This window comes from Chrysemys picta, chromosome 14, assembly GCF_011386835.1.
Source record: "Chrysemys picta bellii isolate R12L10 chromosome 14, ASM1138683v2, whole genome shotgun sequence".
Taxonomy (NCBI): Eukaryota; Metazoa; Chordata; order Testudines; family Emydidae; genus Chrysemys; species Chrysemys picta.
This window is the reverse complement of record NC_088804.1, coordinates 21,527,311-21,547,454: the sequence shown is the minus strand read 5'-3', so window position 1 is coordinate 21,547,454 and position 20,144 is coordinate 21,527,311. Positions and strand designations below refer to the sequence as shown.

General features: G+C 41.2%; 1 long non-coding RNA gene across 1 annotated transcript in view; it reads right to left on the bottom strand.

Moving 5' to 3' along the window:
- The window catches only part of LOC135975693 (uncharacterized), a 115,726-nt gene that overhangs the window by 31,174 nt on the left and 64,408 nt on the right, over positions 1 to 20,144 (bottom strand). The window contains exon 2 of the long non-coding RNA XR_010592693.1: positions 10,185 to 10,256. This is a non-coding gene — a long non-coding RNA (uncharacterized LOC135975693). The remainder of the gene's footprint in view (positions 1 to 10,184; positions 10,257 to 20,144) is intronic.

The following is a 20,144-nucleotide window of genomic DNA, read 5'->3' as shown; positions in this document are numbered from 1 at the left end:
CACCTAACATCCTGAAGGATCCAAATGCTTCATAAAAGAGTAGAAAAGAATCTAGAGAAATGTGAAAAAATCTTTTCAGAATTATTTCTCTCTTCAAATCTTAATTATGTCATAAGCTCTCATGCTACCAAAAGGGACACCTATTAAAGCAAATATTTCACCCACAGTAGTACTCTAATTTAGAGTGTATAGATGTTGGGGCTTTTTAGTTAAGAGTCATGTTGCTCTTTTTTGGGTTTTCTAAGTGTCCAGTGTAAGTTACATTTTGCACAGAGACTTGAAATTGCATAGATTGTTCCTTTTGTTCATGAAATTTAATATTACAAATGCCATTATTTAGGATTAGAGGGAGGCTGAATGCTCTGAAATACACTGAATTGCCTCTAAACTGAATGGTGCCCAAACCTATGAGTAGATTGTTTTGACTTCCCAACCCTTCTCTGAACTTATGGTTTTGTATTGAATGAAATCACTCAGACATTCATCCTCACTCCCTTGACATTAGTACTTCCTGGAAAGTATTACTGAATGAAGAATGATTGATGATGATATTGCTCCTAGCAAGCAATGTCCAGAAGTGATATGGAGGCCCAACAAAAGTCACAGAAAGCAGCACCAAAGAGAAGGGGAGCAGTGATGAGAAAGAAAATGAGGGCCAAAAGGAAGTAAGTGGAATGAAGGGACATTAGGAGAGGAAAGAAAAGCTTAAAGGTGCCAACAGAAAAACCAAAGTAAAAGGTTAAGAAGGCAATAGAGAAATAGGCAAGGAAATAGGAAACAAAAATAACGGAGAAAAGCAGAGAGATTCAGAATTAAGCGGGGGGGGGGGGTGAAAAGTTCAAGGAAAGAGGAGGGAGATTTTTTTAAAAACTGATTAGACAGACTGCCAGAATCCACCCTGATTTATAGCTTGCGTCCAAAAATCCACTATGTTAAAAGAATGTTCAAGTTGCAAAGTCAAGTACTCAGAAGTTAGGAATGCCAAAAATGCCACAAAAAGCTTGTGCCAGCTTCTCCTTATCCCCTTCTCTTCCTACCCCCCACTCTCTGGCTGCCCCTCACCTACTGCTGTACCCACCTAGCTCCAGCCAACCCCTCCTCCGCCCTTCCCCCAGCTTCTTTCCCTGTTCCCCTCTCTTTGCTTCTGCCTTTGCCCCTAGCCCTTGCCCATGTTTTTTCCCCACCAATGGATCTTCCGCTTCCCACCCATTGCTCCTATCCTCCTCCTCATTTGTCTCCTGCACCTCTACTTCTCTCCTCACACTTCACGTTCCTGTCTAACCCTCACACACTGGTCCCCTACTCCCTTCCCCATTCAAGTCAGACTGTTTCCTTTTTCTCCACACACAGGGGCACCAGCAGGGGGCATTGTGAGCAAAGAAAAGTATCTGCTCTCAATTCCTGTGCCTGGCACCACAGCAGTGTTGGGCAGCCAGAAGCAACAACTATTAGGACCATCTTGCTGAACCCCTATTGTCTTGAGCAGTACCTTTGCAGCCCAGGCAACACATCGGAGTCATGAGGGAATGGAGCATGCTCAGTGCAAATGAAGTCTTCGAATTTAGCTGTGAAACTCGAACAAATCTCTACTAACCACGTGCAAACTCATATTTTTGGAGGCTCATAACTTGTCTAAATTTGAACAAACTTTCACAGAGATGGCAATTCACCCCTGACACCAGGGCAAATTTCAAACTCGTTTCAAAGTATAGAGGCACTACAGCTTCTTAATGAAACAGCAGTATTTTTTTTTAAAGGGGAAAACATTTTCCCCTAATCTCATTCTCAGAAATGGGTGAACCATTTTAGGTGAAACTTCCCCCCCAAAAAATTCCACCTTAGGCAGACACACAGATGGAATATTTCAGCCTGAATGGTTTGGCAAAAGTTTTAAGCTACTATTGAAAACAAGGTCTTAGAATGGAAAATGTTAAGCTAGCTTAATTATAGGTGGCACTACCTGTGCTGCCTATAATTAGGCAAATTCCTGTCTCTTGCCCTTTACTCTCCAGCCATTCCCATCCCTCATCCCTTCCCCCACTGCTACCTCTTCTTGTCTTAATTCTCTGATCCTCCAACAGGATCTGATCAGACAATCTTACAATCTCCTGTTGACTTGGGACGCCATACAGGCATAGGGATCTAACCCACCTGGATCCAACTGCATCATCAGTCCTTAAACTAAACTCTTGACATCAGGGAAATCTATTTGTATTGTGAATGCCGTGAACATGCACGGCTTTGCAAAACCACTAATAAACCCACTGAAATGAGGATAGACATCAACAAAACACAGTCCAAAATAAAGAAAATTTAAATATCACAACAAGCTAAACATATGGAAAAAAGCTTAAATTGACATACAACAAACCCCCAGAAAAACTGGGAGATTCTAGTCTTGGACTTCATAGTAAAAACCACCAGCACAGCAGTGAATAGGAGGAAAAGGGACACCATTACTCAAGGGGCTGCTGGCAGGGAAGTTGCAGAGTGAAAGCATGTCAGGCCTCTGAACAGGGGTCAGTGGCTCAAAAGTTATCCTCTGCTAGGTGCTGTATCCTGCAGAGCTTCCCTTCCTTTTAGGAGTCTGGATACCATGGTGATTGGCACTCTATTAAAAGCACTGATAGAAGGTGATGAACGTTTCTTCTCTCTCCTGTAACAGTTGTTTCTTTAATTTAAACAGGCCTAGTCCATGGAGCACTAATAGCCAGACAGAGGTAAGGCTTAGTTAAAAAAAAGTTAAAAGTTACTTTTAATCAATTATGAAGTGCTAATGGGAAAAAATAAAATGAAAATCATAGCAGCTACATAGTGTATTGTAATGAAAGACATGGGGATTTAGAACAGGGACTTGAACCTAGGTCAGGGCAGTGCCTTAACTGTTCGGAAGAGAGAGAGATTGGGACTATATAGTCTTTCTCCCCCCCTCCCCCCCCCCGCTTCCTGGCTTCCCTCTGACTTCTCACCCCATTTCCTGCAAACTTCTGTACAGTCTTGTTTTCTTCCTGTATTGGAATGAAAACGAACTGAAACCTCAGTGTTATGCATAACTAACTATTGGTTTACAGCCAACCCTAACTGTCAGTTATCTATGAAAGTCAATAGCTTCCATTGCTGAATGCAGTTGTAGCCATGTCAATCCCAGGATATTAGAGCTAAAAGATATGGCCTCACCCACCTTGCATTGGACCAACTTCTATTGGTGAGAAAGAAGCTTTCAAGCTTATACAGAGTTCTCTCTAGCATCAATGATTAAGGCATGTTACCAAGTGACTTGTTAACACTTTTCAATAAAAGAAATAAGGCTTCTTTTTCCCCCCTCAAACTAAACAACTGTAAGGAAATCTGCAAGGGGTAAACAAGCCACAAAGCAATTTATACAATTTAACTAAAAGGAATAATGTACATACAGTTATGTACATTATTCCTTTTAGTTCAAGTGCAAGCTACAAAATGCTGCATTAGAAATCTGAACAATATCAACACCCTCTACTGTATGTCTGATTCCATGCAAATACACAGACAATGCAAATATGGCTATCATTGGTCTATAATCTCTAGACTATAGAGGCTCCCGTAGACTTGATCTGCACATGAGAAACAGAATTATTGGACTGTGACTATGTGCTCTGCACAGCAAGACCCAATGAATGTTGTGTTGGATTGATTAAAATTGTAATTGTACAATCTGTGATCCAAAGAACAAGAAGTTATTTTTCAGAGAAACACTCAACAATTGGACAGACTTAAACGGTCTGCCTCACAGCATTTGTAGCTGTTCCTAACATCGCCACAAAAATCAAAGGCATATATTTGACTCTCTTACACATAATACACCCTAATAAAAAGGGCTACAACAAAAGAATTCTGTTGATGGAATTAAGAATCAGTTTTCAGAAAGAGAAAAATAATATTTAAATACAAAAGTGACTTTGTGTTCATAAAATACTAAACCAGAAATGTCTGAAAATAGAAAATCAGCAATTATGTTGTTAAAACTATCTATTTGCTATAATTTATGCTGCATCAATATTCTATTTCTGTTAGAAATGTAGAGATTTCTAGGATGGGGTTGTGAAGCTCCCAACAGTGATGCAAGAGCATGAATACCAACCTCAGGACAGACTGTTAAAAACCAGGGCACAAACCTGACGTTGGTTGTGAGTTCTAAAATTAGATTTCACCAACCAACCGCACCAAATTCAAACTTCTCAGGCACTTTAACAACCTTAACATGGAGTCTCCATCAGTCCCCTTGGATACTGTCTTGCCGCACAGGTGAACCTATTTCTGTGATAGAGGCCCCTTACACCAAGGATCACAGCAATAGTCAAGTTACTCCTGATCCCAAAGGACCAATCACTTCAAGTCAATTGTGCTTTAGGTCTCACACCAAAGACAACACTTAGTAAATGATATGAAGATTTAATACATAGGAAAAGGAAATTAGAGATAATTTACAAAGTTAAGGCAAGCAGCCACACAAATGAGTTAAAGTCTTCAATTTCAAACTATAATCTGCAAAATCTCTTTGTACTTTAGGCCTAACCTAGGCTAAGCAAGCACCTGGAGATCTGTTGCCTAGAAACATCTTGCCCCACCCAGCGTCCAAGCAGCATAGAGATCCTTGGTTCTTTTGCCCCTCCCCACTTCAGTCTTACCACATGCTCTGAGCTGAAAACTCAGCTGATGAGTCATGTAAGTGGACCTTTCCCATCTTCACAGGGAGGAAAGTGAAACAATAATTAGTGAGGCTACATTTTAGTCACTGGTATTTTTAGTAAAAGTCATGGACAGGTCATGGGTCATGTGACCTGCCCATGACTTTTACTAAAAATACCTGTAACTAAATCTTCCCTGCTGGGAGAGGGGGCACCCCTGAAGACTGTCTCCGGGGAGGGGGCAGCCCAGGACCCCCCCACCACTGGTCCCGGACTGCTGCTCCAGGGCAGCACTGGGGACCAGCTGCCTGGGGCTGCCAGAACAGCGACCAGTGTGGCTGGTCCTGGGGCTTCCCCAGCTGCTGGGGTGGTCCTGGGGTCAGCCGCCCCAGCGCTGCACAATTCGCAGAGGTCACGGAAAGTCACGGAAGCCGTGACTTCCGCAACCTCCAGGAATGATTCACAGGCTTAATAATAAGTCTTTAGTCCTTCAATTCATGGCTTCTCAATCCAGATGTAGGGAGTTTCCAGTTGTAAGATCCAACCATAGTCCACCAGGTATCAATGGGTCCCCTCTTTTTGGGGGGGGGTAACAATTTCTGTGGAAAAGCAGTTCTTCACACTAATTAATGGCCCTCTCCTGTATGGCGATTCCTACAGTCACAGAGGCTAACAATACAACCTTTCTGATCTAACATTACAATATGGAAAATAGAGATTACAAGTAAGATTAATGCATGCAGCCACTGTCAAGCATTCCATAGAGTCTAAACACTTGCTTATCATTCTAATACCTATTTCATCAATATTAACCCACAAGTGAGCCAGACGGACGCCAGCTATGTATCCGTCAGTGTCCAGCCAGGGCCAGCTCCAGGCACCAGCCAACCAAGCACATGCTTGGGGCGGCACCTTGGAGCAGGGCAGTGCTTGATTTTTTATTTTTATTTTTTTTTTTTTTTATTCAGCGGCACGGCGCTCGGAGAGGGGCGGGGTTTCGGGTGGCGTGGCGCTCAGAGGGGGGGCAGAGGCTTTGGGCAGCATGGTGCTTGGGGGGGCGGGGCTTCGGGCAGCGTGGTGCTCGGGGGGGGCTGGCGTGGTGCAGCGCTCGGAGGAGGGGCGGGGGCTTTGGGCGGTGCGGCGCTTGGAGGGGCGGGGCTTCGGGCAGCATGGGGGGCTTCAGATGGCGTGGTGCTGGGGGGGGCGGGATTTCGGCGGCACTCACGGGGGTGGTACGGCAGGGCGGTGCTCTTCTTTTTTGCCTGGGGCGGCAAAAAAGTTAGAGCCGGCCCTGTGTCCAGCTGACACGTAGGGACCTTGGCAGGGGCTGGCACCTAGCCTGCCAGCATTACAGGGAGTGTAAGAACACATCCATACAAATATATGGAGAGAAATCAGCTAAGACTGTACAAGAAGGCTTGATAATCCACTTTCCCATGGCTAATTAGAAGCTTTCCCAAGTGAGAGGCATCAATCTCTGCAGAATCTGAAATTTAACAAGGTTTCTAGCCCTTTTGGTTATGAAGACAACCTAAATGTGAACCAATCTAAATCAATACAGTGCTTAATTACTAAGTCTGCTAGACAATGCCATTGCCTCTGTTGCTGCTCATAGCTTTGCCAAGTTGAAAACTCTTTCAAGTCCTGATACAGTTTTTAATGCTGGTGTTGAGAACCCAAACAAGGAATTGTGAAGCTGACAAGTTTTAGCAGGTCAATTTCACTACACTGTTGCTCAGGAAAGTTCTTTAATACACCACAGGAAAAGACTATTTACTGGGGAGGACACCCCTTCCCCTAAAAAGCAGACAAGAGGGTAGAGTAGCAGAGACCCTACACATACATAGCCATCCTAGCAGTCAGAGACTTTTTCCCTTCCAGCAGCCAGAGTGGATTTTCTGGAGTGGCTTCAAATTTATCAGACACCTAACTGGAGGTTGAGAAAAGACTGACACCTGAGCAGGCTTCAGAGACAGAGCCCTGAAAGGAATGCCAGAAGTTTAGTGTGGGAGAAGAGGCTGTTTATCCCCTGGCCACTGCTCCTGGACAGCAGAGTTCCCCCTCTTCCTCCATATCATTCACATCAGGCTGTTCATATTGGTTTTATTTTGCAGTCGCTGAGTAATTGGTCTAATGCCATATCACTGGCTCTTCACTTTGGATTACAGTGGGCAGTTTATAACTCTGGCCACAAGCACTCCCGTTAAATGCATTCAAAGTTTGCTGTAGTCCCCTGAACTACAAAAGGGATCTTTATATCAGAAATATATATGAAATATGAAGAGTATATTTGTGATCATTTCCAAAGAGAGTTTCAAATCTTTCCACAGGGTTCACTACTTCTGCTAGTGAAGTCAGAGAAAGAAAGTTTCCCATTTTGGCCCCAACCCAACAAAGCACTTAAGTGAATGTGTCACTTTAAGTATGTGACCAGTTACATTGAAGTCAATGGGACTACTTGGAAGCTTAAAGTTATGCACATGCTTAAGTCCTTTGCGGGACAAGAGCCTTTAACAGCATTATACAGAATTACTCTAAAAGGGGATTGCATTTTTTTCCCCCCCAAAGAGAACAAGAGAAAATAGCAGGTCTACAGGTAACATTCTTGAAATGATTTCCCCTCTCCCTTTCTCCCACCCCGCAAAGGCCTCCTTTCCTACAGCTCCCACCCACTTTTTGGGAGTGGGTGTAGAGGGGTACAAAGTAGAACAAACCCCATCAATTTGTATTAAAAAAATCTCCCCCAAAATAGATACAACCATTCCTAAATCAATCCTTTTGTGAGGTTGGAAAATGTGCACTTCACTAATTTTCCATATTCATTTCCTGGTTTTGGAAAGTGGAACAACTGTACTGATAGAACATGAACTCAGCTGTTCTTGTGGCATTTTCCTTCTGGGAAGAACCCTGAAGTTTCAAAAATCACAACATAGTGTTTATTCTTAAACAGTGTTTTGCTAAACTTCCAGACCAAAGATGATCAGAGAAATTCAAATATGCCTCTGAACTTCTGGATGCTTATTCAAATCAACATTTTGTACTTTGTATGCGGAAGCTGTACATTATTTACTTACACAATCTCAAATCTTTGTGTGTAATAAGCATCAGAATCTCTTCTTCACTAGGCACCAAGCAATACAGTATTAGTATGTATAGCAATAGACTAAATGGAGATAGACTAGATAGAGATAAACAGCTTTTGGGCCAGATCCTTCACTTTTACATAGCCCACTTGAGCCATAATATCAGAGCAAAGGGTAACTTAACCAGCTTCCTGAGGATTTAGTCAGATTAGAGGAAATATCATGGGGTATTTCTACACTGCATTATAAACCTGGGTCCCATGCTTGTGGGTCTAATGTTTCCACGTCCATGCTTGAGCATCCACACTGCATTGTAACTATTACTAGACCCTGGTTTCACAGCCATGCTAACGTGTCCATACTGCACTACAGAGACTTTCTGACTCAGGCCTGCCATTTGACCTGCATCCATACTGAAACATGACAAGACTTGGACCTGAGTCATAGCAGGATTTGGACTCTGATGCACTCCTCTAGCAGGGTCCTAGGACCCAGGTCCTGTGTGCTTGCTGACCCAAGTCAGGCTGGTGTGTATGTGGATGGAAGAGGGCCTTGGGCTCAAACCTAAGTCAGAGCCTGGGCTCAGTGTGCAATGTGGACATAGCCCTGTGTGTCCTAGGGCTGACACTTTCTGTATCCCAGGGTGTCACAGGGGAAGACGGATGAAGTCAGAGTGCCCCATATCTCCCAAATGGCCTCCATTCAGCCTCAGATTCAAAGAGCTACACTGGTTGAATAAAGTCTTCTGAGCTCAACTGCACCACAGGACCTAACTCACTCTATCTATAAATACATGCAACACTCAGGCACTAGTCAGGCTACAAACATTTGTCCAATATTAAACACAAACATTTAAAAAGTTAAAGTTGGGATATAAGCAAACGGAAGCAAGGAGATTCAGAGAGAGAGCTGCAACTTCAGCTCAGGTATATTGGCTTACAATTAGAACATTTGGTTCAGCTTTCAGATGCTACACCTATTGCTCAAGTGCCATCAACAAGCCGAGCCATTGCCATCTGTGACTCAATTTATTTTATTGGTGTTCTGAGGGGAAACCATCACAGTGAGCATCAAAGACCTCATTTTCTTTTGTCATCCTCTACTTGCTCATCTGTGCACCTCTCCATTTCTTCCATAAGGATAAGAGAACAAAGCAAGAGCTGTTTCACGCTAACAAGAACTACTACATATACAGCAGGTGGTGCCGTTCTGTTCCCAATTATGCCAGCACACACATCCACCTCCCAACAGAGAAGAGCGGTTGTGTTTTAATCACTGCTGTGTGTGTGTGTATGTGTGTGTGTGTGTGTTTAGATGCCAGCCCATAGATCAGCCACATGCCCTGATAAATTAGATTCACAACGCACAGAGCATTCAGACCTTCGCATTAATGTAGCCAGCCGGTAGTGTAATGCAGTAAAATATCTCCCTCATCCCACGCACAGGCCATATCCTCAGCCCTCTCCTAAAGGCCTAGCTCTAAATGTCAAAAGATCCAGGAGCAAGTTCCAGCCTAAAGGTCTGTCATGGAGGAACACCCCAATGGCAACTGCCACTTCCTTAAGGAGAAGGCTCCAGTTCAAGCCCCTCTACATACCACAGCTGCAGCAGCAGGGTACTGGGAGAGAGGTGGTCTTTCAGATAGGCAGGGCCCAAGACCTTGACTTTAAATTCAAAGTCTTGGTTGTGGAAATCAACAGGCCCTGGGCATGCATGGTAAGTTCTCAGAAGCACCTAGTAAGTGGCACACTGCTTTCTGCACCAGATTCAAGATGGACTTCAATCCTCTCAGTTTCCTTCCTCCCATCTCTCTCTCTCCACTCTAGGTACACTGCAAGTGCAGAATTAGAACTGCAAGCACCACATATCTGCATATGCCCCTGCCATCATGGAATTGTTGATAATGAATGTCACATCTTCTTTTTTTAGAAAATAAACAGGAGTACTTGTGGCACCTTAGAGACTAACAAATTAATTAGAGCATAAGCTTTCGTGGACTACAGCCCACACGAAAGCTTATGCTCTAATAAATTTGTTAGTCTCTAAGGTGCCACAAGTACTCCTGTTCTTCTTTTTGCGGATACAGACTAACACGGCTGCTACTCTGAAACCTAACATTATCTTCTAGTACTCCATGATGGGCTGGGGAAGGGAACTCTTAAGGGAGATTTCTCACCACAACTGGGGATCAGACACTGATCTTAGAAATCAAATTGACTGTTCATAGGGATACCAGTAAGGTACGAATGCCCCAGAGGTCATGTTTGGTGTTTGGATGGAAAAGGAGGCTGCCCAACAGGTTTTTGTTTGCCCTATAAGTAGGTAGCAAATGTTCTGGATTCAAATAATCTCATTCACTTACCTAGCAATGAATACATAGGGGCTACTTGCCAGCCTGTGGCCTCAGGTAGCTCAGCACCTGTTTTACTTTACTCACCAGAATTCCTTTATGGAAAGTCTCTCGTGTGATTCCCATATTACTAGAAGTTTTCCTGGGTGCCTTCAGCTCCTGTAAAAATTAACAGTTTCCTGAGAACAGACTCTTATAACAAAAGAGGTTTATTAACATACCAATTGCTGTTATTTCTGAGGAATCTCCTATTGAGCAAACCCAAATGGACCCCTAGGAAGAGATGCCGAGAGAGAACTTGCTGTAATCTTCAACTCTGCCTTTATTTACTGTTCTTTCTGATGCTCTCTACGGATAACTGATGCCTAGTCTTTCCCTGTTCCTTTCTCTCTGGCTGAGAGCAAGCTGACAGCTGAAGGGACATTGTTACTTTCCCTCACATCAAGAAAAATGAAGCCTAATTTCAGGCACAGGAGAATGGTCAGGAGAAAGGTCATTAGCACTTCCTTCTTGTGTGGCCCTGGTGCTTTGAAAAGAAACACTTCACCAAGCATGGCGAACTTTGAGAAAGGATTTTTCAGTCTTGCGGCATACTGGCGTTCTGCTAGTGTGTCAGCACTACAGTCTGCCTCAAGTGAGGAAGGTTTCCATGTGACAGCAAAGAAGAGAATTCTGAGACTGAGAAAATGGCAGTCATGAAATTGGCAGTGCTCACTGTGAGACTCACTTTTCCATCCCAGCTGAACATCTCCAAACACAGCCATTAGCCACCTAAGTCCACTCTTTGAAGCCTCAGTCACATAAATAATGGATATGTACATGAATAGTCTGACTGCAATGGGACTACTCATTCTCCTCACACAAGAGTGAGGCAGAGCTGGGCCCTCAATTACTGAAGGAAATCTGCAAGGGATAAACAAGCCACAAAGCAATTTATACTTAATATCCATTACTTGGTTACATGTCAAAAATAAAATGATAGGGTCTAAATTAGCTATTACCACTCAAGAGAGAGATCTTGGATTCCTTGTGGATAGTTCTCTGAAAACATCCCCTCAATGTACAGCAGCAGTCAAAAAAAGTGAGCAGAATGTTGGGAATCATTAAGAAAGGGATAGATAATAAGACTGAAACTATATTGCCTCTATATAAATCCATGGTACGCCCACATCTTGAATATTGTGTGTAAAGGACTGGGATTTTTCGGTTTGGAAATTAAATGACTAAGGGGAGATATGAAAGATCTATAAAATCATGTTGGGTGTGAACAAAGTAAATAAGGAAGTGTTATTTACTCATCTCATAGCACAAGAATTATGGGTCACCAAATGAAATTAATAAGCAGCAGGTTTAAAACAAACAAAAGGAAGTATTTCTTCACATAATGCACTTGTGGAACTCCTTGCCAGAGGCTGTTGCGAAGGCTAAGACTATAACAGGGTTCAAAAAAGAACTCAATACATTCATGGAAGATAGGTCCATCAATGGCTATTAGCTAGGATGGGCAGGGATGGTCTCCCTAGCCTCTGTTTGCCAGAAGCTAGGAATGAACGACGGGGATGATTACCTATTCTGTTCATTCCCTTTGGGGCACCTGGCATTGGCCACTGTCAGAAGACAGGATACTGGGCTAGATGGACTTTTGACCTGGCCCAATATGGCCATTCTTAGGTGTTCCATCATCTAATATACTATTAGCTTATGCTATATACACTAACTACGAGGAACAGCTTTGAGGGCCAAAGTGAGTTTATATGACATCCTTCATACACAGGGTACAGCCATGACAATGATAAGATGCAGAAGACAATCTTTCTCTCAGGTATTTATATGGTCCCCCAACTACTGTGCTCCACACCATCTTTAATGTATTTATCCTCAACACCATTACGATGCAGAAAGGTGCATCAGTTCCACATCTGTACAGAAAAATGAAGTGACTTGCCAAAGGACATACAGCAAGTCTGAGGTGGAGCAGACACACAAATCCATCACCTCTCAAGACACTTCTTGGATCCAGGTGTTCAAATAAGGTGGATCCTGGAGATATCACAACTGTCCCTCCTCTGTTTAAAGCAGAAGGGGATCTCCCCTTCCTCTCCTAGCTTGGGGATAATACTCATCTACAATTCCCCTTCCTCTTTGGCCAGTACACCAAGAGGTTTCACTCATTAGCCACTGTTTGAAGCTATTAGTTAAGAGAACAGTTCCTATGAAAATGCTAGCCCTAACTAGACGACCAGCATTAACGGTGTAAGTCAGGGTTCTCTGAAAAAGATATTCTGAAAAAAGAGTTGGTGTGTTATAGGAAAAAAGACAGAAGTGATCATACTGAAGTACTTAAAAGACCCGACTCTTCTCACTCCTGTAGTTTTGAATCTTGTATGGATTTACACAAAGCGTAGCAGCTAAAATGTGATAAAATCCCTGCGACCTAGAAAAAATGTTTTTAGGATTTTTTTTTAAAAACCCATTTCTACTACACATCACCCACATGTACATTAAGAATTTCTTTCAGAGACCATGACCTTCAAGGATTCAAGAAAAGAAAGAAAACCTGTCCATTTGAGAGAGGATGTTTTCTTTTTGCAAAACAGAGCATGAATTACCTAGATATGAAAAAAAATAACCACCATGATAGTTTTCCTTGCACGTGCTGCTTTTCTAAAAATCTGATTAAGTTATTGATTTTTTTTTTTAAGACTATTGCAGGAGTGTATGGGTTTGTCAGATATGTCTATAGGCTGAGGGAAATCAGGTCTATCTTCAGCTCTAGAGCCTTTCGGTTCTTCTGTTACATGCTTTCAATTTCTTCATATTGTACAGTGATTAACAGGTCACTTGCAGTTGTTTCTGGTGCCTTAATCAATTTTTGAGACTTGCAATTTTCCTAGTAGACAAGTCAATTTAGGACAAAATTAGCTTATTTATCCAGAAAAGTCTTTTAAGTCTTTGGAAACAGAGCCCAGAAGGTTGTCTTTGTTTTTCTGAGAGCAAGACTTAGCCTTTAAGAAGTCACTTAGCTGTCTTAATCTATTTTTCAGCTAAAAACCTATCAGCATTTTGAGCTTCCTTTTAAATACTGCAGAGTTGACTATGGCAAGCATGGTGCCCCTTAAACTTGGACGTGAAGAACGACATCCACAGACATTTCATTTTTGTTTGAGAATTCAGTGTTCCCAGAGGTGGGGGGGGGGAGGAAACTGCAGTGCAGAAGTGCAGGATCTTTAAAGAAAGCAAAGGCTCTTCTTCATTTTGGATCCAGAAGTACTAGAATAAGGTCTGCTATTTGAAAGCCTGGAAAAGAGCCTGGAGTTAAAAGCTGATTTGGCTTCCATCTAGATATCCCACTAAATGTACTAAATCAGTGGTTTCAAGTGGTCTGCCAAAATAAACCAGAAAGCAGGGACAGCATTAGACTCACTGGGGTCCTGGGCTGAAGCCAAAGCCCAAGCAACTTAGCTTTGCAGGGCCCCCGGTGGCATGGAGCTCCAGGCAGTTACCCTGCTGGCTACCCCCTAACACCAGCCCTGGCTTTTAATTTACTGGATATGGAGAAAAAGTTGTTGTGGCACAGGTAGGTGGGCCATGGAGGTTTTATAGCATATTGTGGGGGGGCGGGAGGAGGGAAAAAGGGGGCTCAGAAAGAGCAGGCCAAAACTCAGGCTTTCTGAAATTTCCCCATCAGCTTGCCAGGCAGGGTTCCATTGGAAAATCTCTCATCAGAAAATTTCTGACCAGCTAACTGCCACTTTTTAGGAATTGAAGGAAATCCAGGTGCATGACATGCACCTTTTATATATATATATATATATGTGTGTGTGTGTGTGTGTGTGTGTGTGTGTATATATACACATACATACACACACACACACACACACACACACACACATATACATACATGCATCAAAAGGCGCAATCTTTCTGTTGAAGTCAATGGCAAAATTACCACTCACTTCACATGTAGCAATGAAACAGAAAAAAAGCCCAGGAATTGTGCTCAGCTTCCATTATAGTGACAAAAAATTAGTTTTTATGCACCTCTTGAATTACAACCAAGATGCAGATTTATTCTGGATAAGAGTTAATCTCTGGTTTAAATTCTGCCTCATTGTTTTCCTCTGCCACTTATACAGCTGAAATGAGAAGCTGAGTGTACAAAAAATTCATGCCTGCATTTATGATTAATCTCATTGCCAAGAAAAAAAGAGAGAGCAATTTTATAGGTCAGGGCATGGAACCTGGTATAGCCAAGAAACAGATTATAAGCTTTTCCTAACTGGATATCCAATTTATTTCTATTTTAATAGTTCAGTAAGTATATTTGAATGCGTTTTCAGTAATTTATCATTACTGAAAGCCTCTTGAATTTTAGTATGTACTGTATATCCTCAACTTCAGCTATAGAGTATTAATTTTCTCTTTGGAATAGGAACAAAAGCATTTTTATCACTCATATAAACCTCTCATTGAATTGACTTACATACTATAGTACTGATCCCACAATGAACAATGAGTAGGCAGACCCATGCAGGGCCTGACTGCAGTTATTGGATCTCTGCCAACATACAGCTCATTGCTAAATCAAGACTTAAGCCACTTAAGTGTAGATGTAGTAAGTGTGATCCTCGGTTCTCTAATCACGCTAGAGTAGTACAACAATTCTGATCATTTTCCAATACCAATCAGGTTTACAGAAAATAAAATCATTTTGTGGCAATTCTCATTACAGAAATTTGTTTTCTCTGTAGAAATAGTAAATTTCTATCTGGGAGGAAAATTCATTATTTTATTCAGAGGATAAAGTTAGAAATGTTCACTAGTAAAATAGTTCTGTTTCTGGAAGTTATAGTGAAATTGGGCCAGCGATTAAGTTAGTGTGTATGTGCAGAATGATCCGTTTTCACACACATACTGTAACAGAGAAATAAAGCTGTACAAAGTTTTAGAGAATCTACTGTAACAGAAACTATGACATATGCCTTTTTTGTCCAATGACAACTAATGTAGATTCAATATCAAATACTGAACATTTACGGAGAGCTGTTTATGATCAATCCACAGAGTTAAACATTTCACAAATAAATAAATAATTTACATCAATAGATTCATTAGAGAAAATTGTAACCTGGCTGTGGTACCAGAAATTAAATACAGACCCAAATGAGAGCCATTTATTCAAAACCCTGGAGCTTTTGGGTTCAGATAAAACATGAGCCAGGTACAAAACATGTCAGGGTCTGACTAGTTTTACTGCTCTCTCTCTCTCTCTCGCATACACACAAACACACACACACACACACACTCTGTTTTTATTTTAAGGGCACAGCACAGTTTAATTAAATAAAACACACACTCTGGCCCAAGTTTTCAATGTTGCATTCCTAACAGTCATTTAAATCCCAGTTTTCAGAGTAGCAGCCGTGTTAGTCTGTATCCGCAAAAAGAAGAACAGGAGTACTTGTGGCACCTTAGAGACTAACAAATTTATTAGAGCATAAGCTTTCGTGGACTACAGCCCACTTCTTATATGCATCCGAAGAAGTGGGCTGTAGTCCACGAAAGCTTATGCTCTAATAAATTTGTTAGTCTCTAAGGTGCCACAAGTACTCCTGTTCTTTTTTTAAATCCCAGTGAAGATCTCATTGCATTAGAAGAGAGTTCCTACCACTGAGCGCTTACAAGACAGTGCATAACAAGAGGGTTTAACATATTGTTGAGGAAATGGGACAGTGGAAGGGGAGGTTGACAGCTGTGGAAACATTAATTGTGCCTGTCAATTAAGTACAAAATAAACCAGTTAACAGTATCAATGAAGTGCCTTCCGCAAACTGCACATACAATTATTCCTTACGCAAAGCTAACTACATTACCTACTCTTCACCTGCAAAATCCGATTTCTAAATGCAAATGTGACTTTTTGGGGGGGGAGGGTACAGGTGCTCACTATCTCTCAAAAAATCAGGCTGCTTATTTAGCTGCATTTAGTTTCTAAGTGTTGGCCTAGCAACACTGTACACTTTGAAAAGATAAGAGGATAAATAGAGAACCTTTTAGCAGAACAAGGGCAAAAGGAGGAAGAGATTTTTAAACTAAGGAAAGTTAGAAAACCTCCAACTACAGCACATTTTTAAAGAAATGCACAGTAGCTATACACTTCTCAGATAGTTACATGGACGGATCCTTTGTTGTTTTATTACACTATTGTGCCAAAAAGGGTATCCAAAAGAATAATGTTTAAATCAGATTTTCTAAGAAATTTAATGAAGCCAGAGCCAGCATACAGCAGCACCTGCCTTCCCTAGAGTGGGTGACAGATAGCCCCATCCCCTAAAAGAAGAACATTTCAATTTGCATTACCCCAAGTCTCTCCCCATATCCACCAGTCACATGTGTGATAAGGGGGGCATAAGCCTGTGACAGTACTTTTGTTTTGTGTAGTAAAACTTCTACCCTACATCTCTGAGGGGAGTCTCAGCACTCAGGAAAATGGAAGGCATGATTAATTTCTTTGAGCTGGAAACACAGAGCAATGTAAACTTGACTGCTAAACATCCTTCCATTCCCGGAACTTGCCTGAGAAAGTGATTGTCACATTGGACCAAAGTCACAAAAACCAAAACCCATTCCTCCTATTTCATTGAACATCAAAATTTGTTGTCACTTGAAGAAAATGCTGACTTTGGCTTCACCACACAGTCAATATATGAAGATATTCACCTCCAAAGAAGTCAATATCTGCTTGTTACTACCCTTGGGGGTAAAGAGACTATGTTATGTTCAGTCCTACAGAATGATATGAACATATTCTTGCACAGACATTTGTGTTGTCACTTCCCATCTCCAGTGTTCCTCCTGGATATGAATCATCATTTGCCCGTGTCCTCTTATGTTATTTTAGATGGAAGAGATTATTGTATTTGTTTCAATGAGGCTTAAGCAGTATGGAGAAAGGATTATATTTTAGAGATCTAGTCATTCTATACTGCTAAAACAATTTTAGTACAATTACTTTTATTCATAGACATGCTAACATGTAGACATGTTTAAAATTAAACAATCTAAACCAGTCTTTCTAAAGTTTCACAGGAGATGCATAATATGCATTTTATCTGAAGCTGTTCATTAAGTTATATTACCTAAATAATTATTTGAATAGCGTTGAAGTTTTAACAGAAGGGACAGATAATAGAAGTTTTCCAAGTCTGCTGATTCACATACTGGTTAAAGTGGCTGTCTTTGTTAGACATGCACTAGGCATGGTATCTGATCACATTGAAATCCACTCTCCCAAACATAGCACAAACACTACAGGCCACCTCATTGTAATGATCAGTTTTGACTGTTTGGATCAGTGCTGGCAATATTTAATTGAAAACCACGCTTGCCATTTACCCTCTAGGGCAGAAGTGACAGCTTTATTCTTCCGTACCAAGTTTTCACATGGAATTCAGATGCATTCTCAGACATGCCTTTTTGCTTAGAAATGCTGTGCAATAGGAAGTAATCTACACTTTGTGCTTATCACACTGTTCTGATTACAATCTTTTCTTGGTACTTAAATCTGGGGCCAAATTCTCAATGTACTTCCAAAACTTGACTAAATATGTGCATGCAAAACTGTTTTAGCATGCAAATGAGTACAGGCAAATGTGCATTCAAACTCCTTAGGCAGAGAGCTAATGATAGTACTTAATTTTCACATAAACATGCAAATTCATGCAATCACATCATTTTTAGAGGCCTGCTGAAAATTCACTTTTCAGTGACCTCAAAATATGTATCAAAGAAGTGTCACCATAAATTGCAGTTAATTTTAGTGCTCTTAAAAATGTGCTAGATAAAGAGTTTTACCCTCTATTTAGTAAGTACACAAATCCTGGGAATATGGCAACTGTAGGGCAAGTTTCTCCCACATTAGTGTACCAACGTGCTTCCCTCTGCCTGAGAGACAGTAGGCCGTATTCTGTGCCTTGTGTCTCCAGAAGTGACAACTTCTTGCTCCTCCTCATGCTTCTTTCTTGCTGTCCATCTTTTGAAGCTGGTACTGAATGCCAGTGACAAAATACCTGGTCCATATTATTTCATGATTTCTAAATAATTTATTCTATTGCCATGTCACTGAGCTATCACAACCAAGGACTGGAGTAGATTAGGACTTGTATGAAAGGCCAGCAAGAAAGGAGGGGCATGGGGTGAGAGGAAAACAAGATAATGCATTAAGCAGTTGGCAGTCTATCCTTTGAGTCAATATTGATTCTGACATGGTGCCAGTGGGATTATTGGGGGGAGTGGGGAGAGATGTAAACTTCAGATTCTGATGGCTGGCATACAATTCTTCTGTATATTTTATTAAAATCTGGTCATCAGTCACATGTATTTAGCTAAATAAAGCACCAATTCGGATAATTATCTACTGAAAACTTCCACTATGGTTTAAATTGGATAGGATATCCTCTTCACTCCATCTTAAACTAATGTGTAGCATTCCTTTATTCTGGACAGAGATGGTTGAAATAGATAGTTGTGCATGTGTCTGTATTTCCCCTCCCCAACTAAAATGTTTGTGTGGGGGAGAGAAGGGGCTGCATGGTGGTGTGCACGCACACACACAGCCCAAGATTAGAGTCAGCAGTTTGTGTAGCGCAGCATACTGAAAAGCTCTAAACACATGGAAATATTACTAGTCTGCAAGCACTAGGAATTTTGAGTGTTTCACCTCTAGATGTCAAGGACAGTAGTTAATTTGTGCAAAGTAGATAAATGAGGTGGAAACTAATCAGAAGCGGGTTTGTTTATCTGCTCTCTGTGATATATTACACTGCAATAATAAGACAGTAACTCGGTGTTCTATCTGGCTGAGAATAACTTCTAACATCATTTCTCATTTTTACCTATCAGATTTGAAAACATCTCCCAGTCTTTGAAGTTCAGTGAAATTCAAACCCAGTCATTAAGCCCAGACCAACTGGTAATGTGGGATTTTGACAAGATAATTAAACTTTTCAGAGTCTGTAATATATTACTTATCTCAACTAATTTGTATATGTGTGTTCTCCCAGTCTTCTAGATTTAATTGTGGCATTGTAAGGAATACACTGATTATCAGGATTGGAGTTTATGGTACATTTGTATTCCCTTTTCTGTAGTTGTGCTGGGTATCTCCAGATGTGCCTATATCTTTTTAATGAACGCACTAAGTGGTTTTTGTTAGCAGATCATCCTACAGAGCAGGAAACAAACACTTCTGGATTCATTTCCTAGTTTTCAGTACACTAATATTTTCATTCTTTGAAAGTGCCATTATTAGCCCATACGTTCTGGGGGCTTTTAAAGGGAAGGGTTCTGTCTTGTGCCAGGAGTCCAAAGTTTAACAAATTTAGATTGTTGGTAAAACAGAAAACGTAACTGAGCTTCCTGATAGGGCAGAGATGGCTGTGGAAGATTCTGTAACAGAATTTTTGTATTCACAACTTCAATTTACCTGGCAGAGGACATGAACCTCTCCTCTCCTCCTTTTGATCATCACTGACGTGAAAGTGTTTTATGCTTGATTTTGCTGGAACTCAGACTATTAGCTCTGTCTTTGCCCTCTAAAGGACAAAAGCTACAGAACTGTAGCAATGTGTCAGAACACAAAGTGCTTCATTCCTCCCTCACCCCCTCCAATTACTATACATTTCTAACTAGTTTTCCTTAAAGACACCAGTTACAAGCTATGTGTAAAAAGCTATATAGGCTGGAAGGAGTTGAGGAGCTACTATTTCTGAGAGCAGCTTTATCAACATAGAATGATAAAATAAATTAAGAGGAGGAAATAAGTCAAAGACTAGATAGGAAAGGGGAATAATTAAATGTACAGTATGTTGTGATATTAGCTAAAGACTTGATTTAACAGATTTTAATACACCTTCTATATGGGGTTTTGCCATGCATACAATGCAAAGAAAGCTACAATATAGTTCCATTTCTTTCTCCACCTTCTCGCTTTTACAAATGTTAAAGATGCCAACAACCAAAAAATATTCGCATAGACTTTTACTTGAA